The sequence below is a fragment of the Quercus robur genome, chromosome 8, assembly GCF_932294415.1.
Source record: "Quercus robur chromosome 8, dhQueRobu3.1, whole genome shotgun sequence".
Classification (NCBI taxonomy): domain Eukaryota; kingdom Viridiplantae; phylum Streptophyta; class Magnoliopsida; order Fagales; family Fagaceae; genus Quercus; species Quercus robur.
In genome coordinates, this window is record NC_065541.1 from 45,657,887 (window position 1) to 45,671,847 (window position 13,961).

General features: G+C 39.2%; 1 pseudogene; it reads right to left on the reverse strand.

Moving 5' to 3' along the window:
* Window positions 1-7,023: 7,023 nt before the first annotated feature.
* On the reverse strand, window positions 7,024-8,495 carry LOC126696363 (G-type lectin S-receptor-like serine/threonine-protein kinase SD2-5; annotated as a pseudogene).
* Between the last annotated feature and the right edge of the window lie 5,466 nt (window positions 8,496-13,961).

The following is a 13,961-nucleotide window of genomic DNA, read 5'->3' on the forward strand; positions in this document are numbered from 1 at the left end:
GACACGTTTTATGCATAGTTGCATACTGCACAGGCTGCACAACCCACAGCACTTTATAGTGACACTACACACAGGTTGTGGGCTGTGTGGACAAGACTGCACATTGCACACAACACTGCACAGTCAACACATCACAGCTGACCTGCCACACACTATAATTTCTCACTTTTTTTTAGTGTATACTCTTACTTTATCAATTATTATATATTATCACACTAATTAATAATTTGATGTGTATCATATTAACTCATTTGTATTATAGTAATACTAATTTATTGAGCCATGTAATAAATTAATTTTTATTTGTGCAGGTTTTGACTTTAAAGTGGTCACGACTTTATAAAAAAAGCAAAAGAAATGTTAGAGGAACTTAATTACAAAAACTTAATTAGTAATTTTGCATCTCAAAAAGTAAGAAAAATATATTTTAAATAAAAAATTCAATACATATTATTTAATTAATATTTAAATATAAAAAAGACCCCACTTAAAATTTTTGCCTAAGGTCCCAAAATTGTTTAGTCGGCCCTGTTTTCAACGTAGATTGAAGAGAATACTTGCTTTCTTGAGAAAGCTCTTATCTAATATGTTACCTTTGCTTCTTGGTTTTATGAAAGTTGAATGTTTTCTAGAAATAAAGCATGGTGAACGTTTAGCACAAAGAAAAACAAAGACAAAAAAATAAATAAAAGTAAAAAAAAAAAAAAAGCTAATATAGTAGGTATGTGTGACCGGTTGAAGCTTTATACTTTATGATGGAATGGTATTTGCGTTATTTTTTTAAAATTAAAGCTTCCTTTTTCATTTGGATTCTCTCTTCGATTTGGAGAGATTGACCAGTTTACTTAAGAGATAGTGGAAGGCCTAGGTCAATTATTTCTTTCTCCGCGGGACACGTTGTGCTCCTCTCACACAGACCTGTTGGCTCCTTATGTTTGTGCAAGAGGGAGACACAGTTGAAATTATAAATTAGTCGAATGACTTCATGCCTGTCCAATAATAATATGATAATAAATATAAATTATAAAAGTGCAATTTTTTCTTTCGGAGATGAAAAAGGAAATTATTTTAATAATATAGGGCACGTTAATTGTATCCCAATTCCCAATCACACGGATTTGCTGACCACGTACACATTTGTGCAAGAGGGAGACTTAAGGTGAAATTACTTCATGGCCTTTGGGTCACAATATTTGACTTGCAAATATAACAAGAACATGACACGGAATTAGCAAAATATGATTTATTTAACAAGTTCATGTCAAATTCAGATTGATCCAACTTGATCAATTTGATAAACGTATAGTATCGTGTCAAATAAGTAAAACTCATCTTCCCCGTTTAACTAAAGGTCATGTGCAAGTTTGTGGCCTATTACAATTTAGGCCATAAACTTGCAAATACTATATTTGAGCCCAAAGATTTGGACTAAAATGAAATTACTAGGGTCTCATCCAAAGGCTTTTTAAATTAAATATTTTATTTTAATCCAAATTTTAGGACTTCAAAATGTAATAATTCATAAGTTTTTAAGACCAAATTGTGATAAGGTCACCAAGAGTCTTGTAACTCAAATACATCTCAATGTTTCTAATAGAGATGTTTGGATTTCAAATTTGTCTTACCATTGTAATTAATGAATTATCAACAAACAAACAAACAAAAGTGATAGGATCAAACTATAAGAGTGTAAGTTGTAATTGAAGAGTGTATCCACAAAATGCAAAATCTATTAATTTGGAGGGAATTTTTAGGATTTTATTTTCACCCAATCTTTAGGGGGTCAAATGCATTAATAAAAAGGTTGGGAGCTTAATTGTAACAGAACCAAACTATATCGGTAAATTGTAATTTTGTTTTAAAATTTTGTGTTAAAATAATTTAATAAGGTATGGGGTACTTTTTCTACGCGGCACTAGTGGTCCTATATATATAGAAAGTTCTCCCTGGTGGCCTGGGCAACAAATTCTTACGTGCGAACACTATGGCTGAGGTTTAAAGGGTGGCGACCGAAGGTGGCTTACCTTCCAAGACAAGATATAATAGCATGATTACCTAAGTGCAACCTAGTCATGATTGAGCACTAAGCTGGTGTTTCGCTAGTACTTTATAAGCATTTTTCATTGCAAGAGTCGAACTCAAGATCTAATGCCCACCAAACCATTTGGCAATAAACAATTGAAAACCATCACCTTGGGCGGTAACACTAAGGCATATTAAGTAACGAGCCTCACCACACGCTTTGCGCGTGTGATGAACCTTTTTTTTTTTTTTTGTGTCAAAATTTTTCAAAATAATAAAAGAGAAAGAAACAACAAAAAATCATATAGAACAATCAAAATCATATGAGCCAAAAAAGATAAAAAAAAAAAAAAAAACATTAAAAGAATTACCTTGTAGGAAAGGACTACTCCTTCCTCTAAGAGAAAAACAAAAAGAGATTTTTCTTTTAAAGATTAAACAAGGGAAGAGAGGCATTTATTTATGTTTGATTTTAGGAACGGACTTGACCTTAAGAATGAATAGGAGAGATGGAAGTTCCTAATTTTAAGGGATATGGATAAATATCTAAAATTTAGAAGTGTTTAAATTAGTACTTTTACGTATCTAACCTTATTATTTAAACTTTCTAAATATATAAATTTGAGGGTATTTTGGTATGCAAAATGATAAGACTCAAACAGTGAATCATGTTATTAGTAGTATAGATTAACTACTCAAGACTACTAACCAGTCTTATTCAAAAAACAAAAAAAAACAAAACAAAAAAAAAAAAAAACAAAAAAACAAAACACTACTACTTTCCAATCATGTATCAAAAAAGACTGCTTACCAGTCTTTGACAATGACCTATCTCCTGATGAAATGGTTTCAATTGTAATTGTAAAGTCCCGATTTGTGGCCCAAACCCAAAGTGTATGGGATCTCGGCCCAATGAGCCCAATACAATAAATTTGTAGAGAGTGGGTCTAAGAACTAGGTTATAATAAGTTGAATAACGGCTAGTATTGAATTAAATGACAATCAAGCACGAATAAGAAGTATTGATATCAATGGACTTTCAGTTCGAGGAGGTCACAATTATATATATTGATCACAGTTGGATACAAAGACAATTTGGATTGTTCCAGTGTTCTCTTTCTCTTTTTTTCCGATCCCTCTTCCATGAAGAGTCTTTCACCTTATATATCCTCCTTTGGATCATCTTCACCCTACACCTATTAATCATCTGAGCCCTTACTTGAATACATGTCCCATCAGATACACTCTCTAATTTTCTGTGAGTTGTGGTAGCCAAGGTGGCACTGTTCAGAGGTCTTCTCCACATAAATGCGGCCAAAAAAGTAGCTGCAGTGCATTTAATGCGGTGGTGGCAGTTTTCCCTTAGATATTTTTAGGTTTCCTTCCTTCTTGTATGTTCATGAGGCATGTCTCTATCTTTGAAGCTTCATGGGGGATTAGGCTAACTGATGGAGTACATATTGTGAACTACATTCACCATATCCGAGGAGGAGTTCTTCCTCGGACGACCTTTCACTTGTTCCCCATCTTTGAGATTTTGATTGGGAATATTTAACAATTATTTGTTCCTCCTCGGACCTATCAATGTCCTTGGACAAGGCCCAATATATTATTTTGGACCCTTACTCCCACAGTAATCATATCAAGAGGATGAGTAGTCTAGTCCGAGACATGTCTAGTCTTCATTATACAATTTTCATGAAATGACCTAATTTTATTGGTGTGCTGTCGTAGACAACCAAAAATAAAACCTATACTCCTAAAAATATATGTAGTAATGCGAGTAAAGATCGTTCCCACAGAGAATATCTAGCCTAGTTTTATACTACGTGAACAAGGAGGGGGGGGGGTTTAGTACAATGAAAACAATTCTAAGAAAAAAAAACAACTAAGGAACAATTCAAATTAAAGTATCGAAATCAATCAAAAGAACAAACCTTGGTCTAAGTCAACATCCACCATCGGAATTTTACAACTGATCATCGAGGCAATTATATATCAATTCACACTTTGAATATTCGCCGTTGGAATTATTTTCCTATCTCTCCTTAGTCGCAGTTAATTAGAAAACAAGCAATCTAATTAACCCTAACTACTAAACAACCCAAGACAAGCGCTAAAGGTTTAATCTAGTAGCAGCCTTAAGAATTAGAGAGATCGATGAAACTAAACAACACAAACACAAGTGGTTGCATTTAATTTAGTTGAGCATTCTTCATAAGAACTAATAATTTCTGACGCAGCAAATCATTAAATCTTGGTTACTTCACAAGTTAGAGAGATCAAACAATTATGGATTTGATATCTAACCTAGCAGTAGATTGCAATGAACAATAAACTAGTAGGCCTCCTAGTAATTAAACGAGACAATCATGAAAATAGGCACAGAAGAACATCTGATATTCAAAGCATAAATTGAACAATAAAAACAAATTAGATCTCATAGTTTAATTGATTCTCAGGCTTCAGTTTCCTTCGACCAAGTATAAAAGTTTTAGCCAAGTAGGGCCATGATGAAAACTCAAAGGAAAAAATTAGAGAAGAGGGGAGAGAGAGGCGTGTGTCCAATTCTGATTTCTCCTCCCCCTTTTACACGTTAATTCTTCATTTCCCAAGCCTACAAAATCTCCTAAAAATATTCTCAATAATAATATTCAAATCTAACTAATTAAGGAAAAATATTAAAAATAAAACAAAGTCCTAATATAACTAGGAAAGTGGTGTTTTTCAGCTGGAAATTTTGTGCACCAGATCTGGAAGCTTCCGAAAATAAACCCCATCAGATCTGCATCAGAGAATTGTAGGAAAAGGAACATTCCAGAACGTCAGCAGTGCAGATGTAGCAAATTCAAGCCCAATTTCAACCTTGATGCAGCCTGTATCTCTCAAAACTCAAAACATGAAAGTTGTAGAGCTTTGTCTTTGCGTTCCATAGCATCTTCAATCATCTCAATCAGAGCTTGGATGAGAGAGTTATGCCCAGATTATGAAGCGATGTCAAAGCTGTCCAGAATCGCCCAATTAGCTACGTTTTGCACTTAACGCCTCCATTTGCATCCTAAATCAAAATATAAGAATAATTAGTACATTTAGGCACCAAATAAATATAAAAGACTAAACATTAAGGGAGAAAAATATGACAATTTGCATTCTCATCATCTATATTTTTCTTGGGCATCCAAACCAAAGGCTCGAAAACAGCATCAATATCATACTACTAGTAACCTCAGCCAAACCAGATGAATTTGAACCCGGTGATGACTTAAATAATTGATAATGAAATTTATAGAATTCGACAAAGATTTTGAATATAATTTTTTTTTTATCATGATTTTGAATATTAATTGAACTTGCAAAAGTCAGATACTTGATTATTTATAGTTTATTTATTTATTTTTAAACGTAAACCTTATAGCAAATGAGAAATTCAATAATTCATAAATTTGGAATATGAAATATAACATTTAAATCTATGTCGTACACATATTTCTACCAACATCATTTAAATTAAGTGACATATAAGTTACAGATAGAGAAGTCATGGCGATTGCCATATTAGGGTTCAAACCTACTACAATAGATAATTCAATCACCACTTCCAACCAATTATAAACATGATGTCATAATTAGTCTCATATGAAAATGATGTTGTACTAATAATAATGTGTCACTTCCACATATGAAAAAAGTTGGGCATCTAATATTATTTAGATGCAATTATTTAATGGTCCACGACTCCACGCAAAAGGATATTCTCTATTTTATTGAAAATGAAGAGAATTCATTAATTTCATTGTTTAGAGTTTATTAACTAAATCTAATAGGGTATAGAATATCATGTTATTTAAATTTTAAATAATGTAATATTATGTACGCTTTTCGATTTATAATATTTAAACTTATAAAATAGATTCTCTCCAGTTTTTTTAAAATAAAATAGAGAGAAATGTTTTCCTCGGTGGACAGTGGACACTCATATATGGACCAGCTCGTTCCACACGTTTTTGCAAGTGCGAGACCTAGGTAAAGTTGGTAAGAAAAAAGCCCCCCAAGAAAAAACTTCTGAATGGAAAAGGTAAAGGTTAGTTAAAAAATGAAATGTTTTGAATGGAAAAGGTAAAAGGGTTAATCAAGTTACTTTTACTTCATGGCCCAGGGGCCACGTTAATATTGTGTCCGTCTCACAAGTTCGTTCCACACGTTTTTGCAAGGGGCTCGTGCCTCTCTCACAGGGACTTGTTGGCTCCACGCGTTTGTTTAGGAGAGAGACTGCGAGGAGGGTTTAATTGAGGTACTTTTCCTAGATAAACATACATGAATCCGAACATGATTGAGTCTTTCCCTTTCGTTGTTCCTTTATTTTTTTTGCTGAATGAAAAAAGGGGCCTCCGGTGTGGGTTCATTGACCCCACGCCACATGACGGCAATAAATAATACCACGTGTACCACACGGACCTTGCTAGGGCTATTGGCATATCGCTCGAACCATTCCTTTTTGGGTGCAAAATGAGGACTCTTACCATCAAACCACACACCGTGTGGTCATTTCATTGTTCTAATTATATACAAGGAAAGTTTCACACTCCCATTAAAAAAAAGGTTCACACTGGTGGGGCAACAATTCTGACGTGAAACTGCAGCATATTGGCGTGTAAACGTAACAAATGGATGAGTAGTCTAGACTCTAGAAAGTTCTGGTCTTCATTGTACAAATTTCATTAACATAATCTAGTTCTATAATTTTCTTGCCTCCATTCAAATCCATGGCTCAAAAAGAACATCACTATCATCTAACCTCAGTCAATTAAATTAGATGAATTTGTGCCTGGTGAAGTAAATAACTGATAATGAAAAACTGCAGAATTTAACAAAGATTGTGACTTAACTGAACTTGCAAAGTTAGATGCTTGACTAATGATTCTTGCAAAAACAATTAAGAATCGTAAAAATTATAGCAAATGAGATCTTTGTTCAATAATTCATAAATTTCAAACCTGAATATCACCATCAAATGTATGTCGTACACATATTTCTAACATCATATAAAGGGATATATATGAAGCTCTGCCATAATTGGGTTCAAACCTGCTACAACAATTTGGAAATTAGAAAATTCAATAAGCACTAGAAGGAATTTATTACAGAACAGAGATATTACTTCACTCATCATGCAACAAAAATACATGTTCTTGTGAATTGTCATCGTGGTCCTGATAGAACTGAATCCAATAAAATTGTCGCACTGTTATATCCTGATGCATGACTCTTGCTCTTGTGTTTGAAATAGGTGGATTGCAGAAGTTAAAATCTATGCTCTCTTCAACGTCGACAACACCCTCCAAGACCTTAACAACCATTGACATGGAAGGCCTCTTTGTAAAATCATTTTGCAAACACCAAGCAGCAACCATCATTATATCTACAACTTCAGCTCCATGTAATTGCATGTCTTCACTGTACTCATCAACTAGATCCAACAATTGCTTCTCCTGTAACTTTTCCTTGATTAGTCCTAGTAAATGCATTGCTTCCTCTGGCTGAGAATTATCAAAATGTCTCCAACCGCACAATATTTCCAATAGCACAACTCCAAAACTATACACATCTACTTTCACAGCAATTATTGAAGTCACCTATTCTGGAGCCAAATAGCCAAGAGTTCCTCTCATAATTGTTACAACTTGGCTTTGATCTCGATCAATCAATTTAGACAAACCAAAATCAGCAACTTTGGCATTAAAATTCTCATCTAGGAGGATATTTTCAGGTTTGACGTCTAAGTGAGCTATCTTTCTACTGCACTCTTCATGAATATAAGCAAGTCCCTTTGCTATGTCAAGAATGATCTTCTTTCTCTGTTGCCAATCCAAATTAATCTCTTGCGTCTTGTAGAAAATCCATTTATCCAAAGACCCATTTGACATGTACTCATAAACAATAAGCAAATGAGATTTTTGAGCACAAAACCCAGTCAATCTTACCAAGTTGAGATGATGAATGCTACCAATTGTCTCAACTTCAACTAAAAATGATTTCCTTATTTGACTAAAACCATCAAGACGCTTAACAGCAATTTTAGTGCCATCAATTAGAGCCCTTTCAAAAATTGTGCCAAATCCACTCGCACCCAACTTCTTTTTGAAATTCCTCATCATGGCTTGCAAATCCTCAAAAGAATATCGTGTGAGCATTCCAAGTACATGATCTAAATAGTACTCATCAGCTTCATCAAAATTTTTACTTTTCCAAAACCAAAAAACCAATATCCCGATTAAAAGAAACAGACCAAAAATAGTTGCTACGCTGGACCCCAGTACTATTACAAGCCCATTTCTTTTCTTTCCATGGTTTTTCTCCTCTCGACAAGGAACTGATCTTGGGGAAAGAGGGACTGCACTTGAGACACTCTGCACCTTGATGTATGCTGTAAACGCAGAATAATTGTAAGCATCAAACATCATCTCCGCATTCATGAGTGAATAAACTTGGGATTGTAAAGAGCACGACCCAATATAGGGACTTCCAGAAGAGTCCTGTATGAAAGTAGTAGCTTTGCAGGAACAATTTCTTAAGCATGCTTGAAGGGGTAAAAAACGGCATGACGACCTTCGCTACATTGGGCCTGACAGATCCTAGCCCATGGGCCGGCAATAGGTGAGAGCCCAGGGCCTAGCATGACTTAAAATACTTGTTACACACGTTTGAAATCCGAGAGAATCCCAAAGGAAATCAGAATCCTAGTGCAAGGATAATTCTAGAAGATATGCGCCCAATGAAAGACCCACTCTACAAGGAAATATTTTGCCCATCACGTTTGGGATTACTCAAGTAGAGTCCTATAAGGAAAAGACTTCTACATCAAGAAAGAAAGGCCAACCTTCTACTACTATAAAAACCCCAATACCCTCACAAACCAAGGTATACATAATTTCCCCTTCTCTAGCACTCTAGAGCTGAGAATAGTTCTACCTTGACCTTCAGAGGGTATTTGGCCAGCACCACACCGGTGCCCTCTGCTAGATCACTTCTTTCTTCTTGCAGGTTATTAGTTCAAGCGTGCGAGAATTGTGTAGCTCACTGGTGATTTTACAGCACCATCAATTGGCGCCGTATGTGGGAAACGAAGAGTTTAGCCAGACTATCGCCTCCCGAACATAAGAGTTGCATGGTACTCACTCGCTCGATGGCTACCACCAACAACGTTCAAGGAGACGAGCCGCCAAGATCTATTGCATTAGAGAGATAAGTCCAGACTCTCATGGCAGCGGTAGAACGACTCATAAAACAGAACCATGATCTGGAGGAGCAGCTACGCCAAAGGGATGCAGGACATAACGTTCAGGAGGAAAACCAAGAAGGTACCAGTGCCGAACAAAGGGACCCAGAGAAGCTAGAGGGCAGCAACACCCCAAGCAGACCAGAACGGCAAAACATGAGTCTTCCATCCCTCATGGATTTGGCCCCTCCACCTATTATCGCAGAGATGCAGGCGATGAAGGAGCAGATGGAGGTCATGATGAATGCCCTCAAGGGACGAGTGTCTAATGATCTTGACGACCTAGTAAACAAAACTGACTCACCATTCACTACCTCTGTCAACTCATTCCCCTTGCCCCAAAAATTCCACATGCCCCAGATTGAAAGCTACGACGGGGTCAAGGACACCCTCGATCATCTAGAGACTTTCAAGACCTTGATGCACCTTCAAGAGATACCAGACGAGATCATGTGTAGGGCATTCTCAACGACGCTGAAAGGCCCTACAAGGGTTTGGTTTAGTAGATTGACACCAAGCTCCATCAACACTTTCAAAGAGTTGAGCGCTCAGTTCACCTCGCACTTCATAGGCGAACATCGGTATAAAAAGTCCACCGCATGCGTAATAAGCATCAAGCAGCGAGAAGACAAGACGCTGCGGGCCTACATAACTCGTTTCAACAAGGAAGCCCTTTCAATTGACGAAGCTGACGATAAGATACTCGTAGCTGCATTCACTAATGGACTGTGGAAGGGTAAGTTTTTGTTTTCTTTATACAAGAATGACCCAAAGACCATGACGGATGTGCTCTATAGAGCCACCAAATACATGAACGCAGAAGATGCATTGCTAGCTCGCGAAGAGAAACCTAAGAAGAGGGAGAGACAGGAGGACACACGACAGGACATGGGGCGAAAGGTTGCTAGAACCGGAGATCAACGAGATGAAAGGCGCCCTAGACCCCCCACTGGAAAGTTCACCAATTTCACCCCATTAACCGCCCTGATAGATCAAGTCTTGATGCAAATCAAAGATGAAGGAGCCTTGACGTTCCCTGGTAAATTAAAGGGAGATCCCAACAAGAGGCCAAGTGACAAGTATTGTCGCTTTCACCGAGACCACGGGCATGACACAGCCAACTGCTACGACCTGAAATAGCAGATTGAGGCCCTTATCAGACAAGGGAAGCTACAAAGGTTCATCAATAAGGAAAGAACCGATTCGCCGCAAGAACAGGCCCCACGACGGGAGAACGAGCGCCCTAGACCACCTATAGGGGACATAAGGATGATCGTAGGGGACACAACCACAGCCGGATCTTCCAAAAAAGCCCGTAAAACCTACCTCAAAATGGTCCATAGCATCCAACTTACAGGATCCGTACCCAAGATGCCACAAATAGATAACCCCGTCATTGAATTTTCAGAGGATGACGCTTGGAGACTTCACCATCCTCATGACGACGCACTTGTGGACAGCTTGCAAATAGGGGATTATAACATGCATCGGGTCCTTGTCGACAACGGCAGCTCAGCAAACATCCTCTACTATCTAGCATTCCAACAAATGAGAATTGACAGGGAACGGTTGACCCTAACAAATGCCCCACTCGTGGGATTTGGGGGAACGAAGGTGTTCCCCTTGGGCGCAATAACACTAGCTGTGACGGCAGGTGACTATCCTCAACAGATCACTAAGGAGGTAACTTTTCTCGTAGTCAACTGCTCGTCCGCCTACAATGCCATCCTCGAGCGACCCACTCTCAATTCCTAGAAGGCAGTGACTTCAACATACCACCTGATGATTAAATTCCCGATGGAGTATGGGGTGGGAGAACTGCGGGGAAATCAAATAGCAGCACGGGAATGCTATATTGCCATGCTAGAAATTGAGGATCAATAGCAAACAATGTGTATCGGAAAGCAACGAGCATTAGCAGAGCCGGTTGAAGAGCTAGAAGAGGTGAGACTTGATGACACACGGCCTGAACGGACGACTAAAATTGGCACACTAGCTAGTTGGCTAGTGCACCAAACGATCACGACTTTCCTCAGAGATAACTAAGACGTATTCGCCTGGAGTCATGAAGACATGCTAGGAATTGACCCTTCAGTCATGGTTCACAAGCTAAATGTGTCGTCCTCATTCCCTCTAATCCGGCAAAAGAAACGAGTCTTCGCCCAGGAGTGGGATAAGGCCATAGCCGAGGAAGTTCGAAAATTACTAGAGGCAGGTTTCATCCAGGAAGTATATTACCCCGACTGGTTGGCAAACGTCGTCATGGTTAAAAAGGCCAACGAAAACTGGAGGATGTGCGTAGACTTCACGGACCTCAACAAGGCTTGCCCTAAAGACAGCTACCCGCTCCCACGGATAGATACCTTGGTAGATTCGACTGCGAGACACCAGCTCCTAAGTTTTATGGACGCTTTCTCCGGCTACAACCAGATCAGGATGGACGAATCTGATCAATAGAAGACCTCCTTCGTTACAAGCTAGGGATATTTTGCTACAAGGTGATGCCTTTCGGACTCAAAAATGATGAGGCAACATACCAAAGGCTAATGAACAAGATGTTTGCACATTAGATCGACAGGAACGTACAGGTTTATGTTGACAACATGTTGGTAGAAAGCCTGCACGAAGTTGATCACCTAGACAACCTCAGGGAGACATTCGACACACTCCGATCATTCAACATGAAGCTGAATCCAAACAAGTGCGCATTCGGAGTGACAGCTGGGAAGTTCTTAGGTTTCATGGTGTCCCAAAGAGGAATAGAGGTCAACCCAGAGAAGGTGCGGGCCATAATGGAGTTGGAACCACCAAGGACGGTTAAGGAGGTCCAAAGTTTAAACGGAAAGATTGCAGCCCTAAACAGGTTCGTCTCAAGGGCGACGGACAGGTGTCTACCATTCTTCCACACTCTAAGGAAATCATTTGAGTGGACGAATGAATGCCAGACGGCATTCAACAACTTAAGGGCATATCTCTCATCTCCACTGTTGCACAGTCCATCCTTGTCAGGAGAAGAACTCTACTTATATTTAGCCGTTTCACAAGCTACAGTAAGCACAGTTTTGGTAAGAGAGGAGGATGGATCCCAAAAACTAGTCTACTTTACTAGCCGAGCACTTTGAGGGGCAGAAGAGAGGTACCCCCAGATGGAGAAGTTGGCTTTCATGTTAATAATCACGGCGCGAAGACTTAAGCCATACTTCCAAGCGCATACCATCATTGTCTTAACGGACAAGCCATTGAGAAAAGCCATAAGTAGCCCAGAAGCAGCAGGAAGAATGGCTTTGTGGGCAGTAGAGTTGAGTGAGTTTGACATCCAATACTGCCCGCGGACGACCATAAAAGGGCAGGTAGTAGCTAACTTCATCGCCGAGTTCACTCTCGGGGATGGCCAGGTGGAGAAAGAGAAAGAACAATGGAATATCTATACAGACGGATCTTCAAATAGACGAGCCGGAGGAGCCGACGTAGTGATCCAAACTCCGCAGGGGGACAAGATCCAATGTATGATCCGACTAGATTTCCCCACAACCAACAACGAGGCAGAGTATGAAACCTTGGTGGCAGGGCTAGACCTTGCGAAGGCTGCGGGAGCAGAAAACATAGTCGTACACTGCAATTCACAGGTGGTAACGAGTCAGATCAATGGCGACTACGAGTGCAAGAACAATAGAATGAAGAGGTATTTAGAAGAAGTAAAACACCGAATCAGCGACCTTGAAGTCAAATTCATTCATATCCCAAGAGAAGAAAACGAATGTGCCGACCATCTAGCAAAAGCTGCGTCAGTCGAGTTTATGCTGGTTCCCGAACAGGTATTATCATTTGTTTAACTCTTCTCACTTATTGATGACGGAATAAGTATGCAAGTAGTAATCTCTAAATGCAATTGGACTACGCCATTGATATCCTACCTAAAAACTGGGGTGTTACCGGACGAGAAGGGCGCCGCAAGAAAGTTGAAGGTCCAGACATCACGGTTTGTGCTGATAAAGGACGTCTTATATAAAAGAGGTTTCTCTCGACCGTACCTGAGGTGTTTAGACCAAGAGGAAGCAGATTACGTGATGAGAGAAGTACACGAGGGTATCTGCGGAAACCACTCAGGCGCACGATCATTAGTACATAAGTTGATCCGAGCAGGATACTACTGGCCTATAATGATGAAGGACCTGCAAGCTTATATCCAGTCCTGCGAAAAATGCTAGAGGTTCAACAATTTCATCAGACAGCCGTCCGAAGAACTGACCCCTATGATGGCACCATGGTCGTTCGCACAGTGGGTACTTGATATCATGGGCCCATTCCCGATGGCGATCCAGCAGCTAAAATTCCTGGTAGTTGGCATAGACTACTTCACTAAGTGGGTAGAGGCGGAAGCCTTAGCCACCATCACGGAGAAGAACATCCGAAACTTTGTTTGGAGGAATATCATATGCAGGTACGGGATACCCAGAGTACTGGTCTCTGACAACGGTAAGCAATTTGACAACAGCGCGTTCAAAGACTTCTGCTCGGAGTTAGGGATCAAGAATCACTACTCGTCGCCCGCACACCCACAAGCAAATGGGTAAGTCGAAGTCACGAACCGGTCCTTACTCAAGATAATCAAGACCCGACTCGAGGGGGCAAAGGGTATCTGGCCGATGAACTACCAAGCATC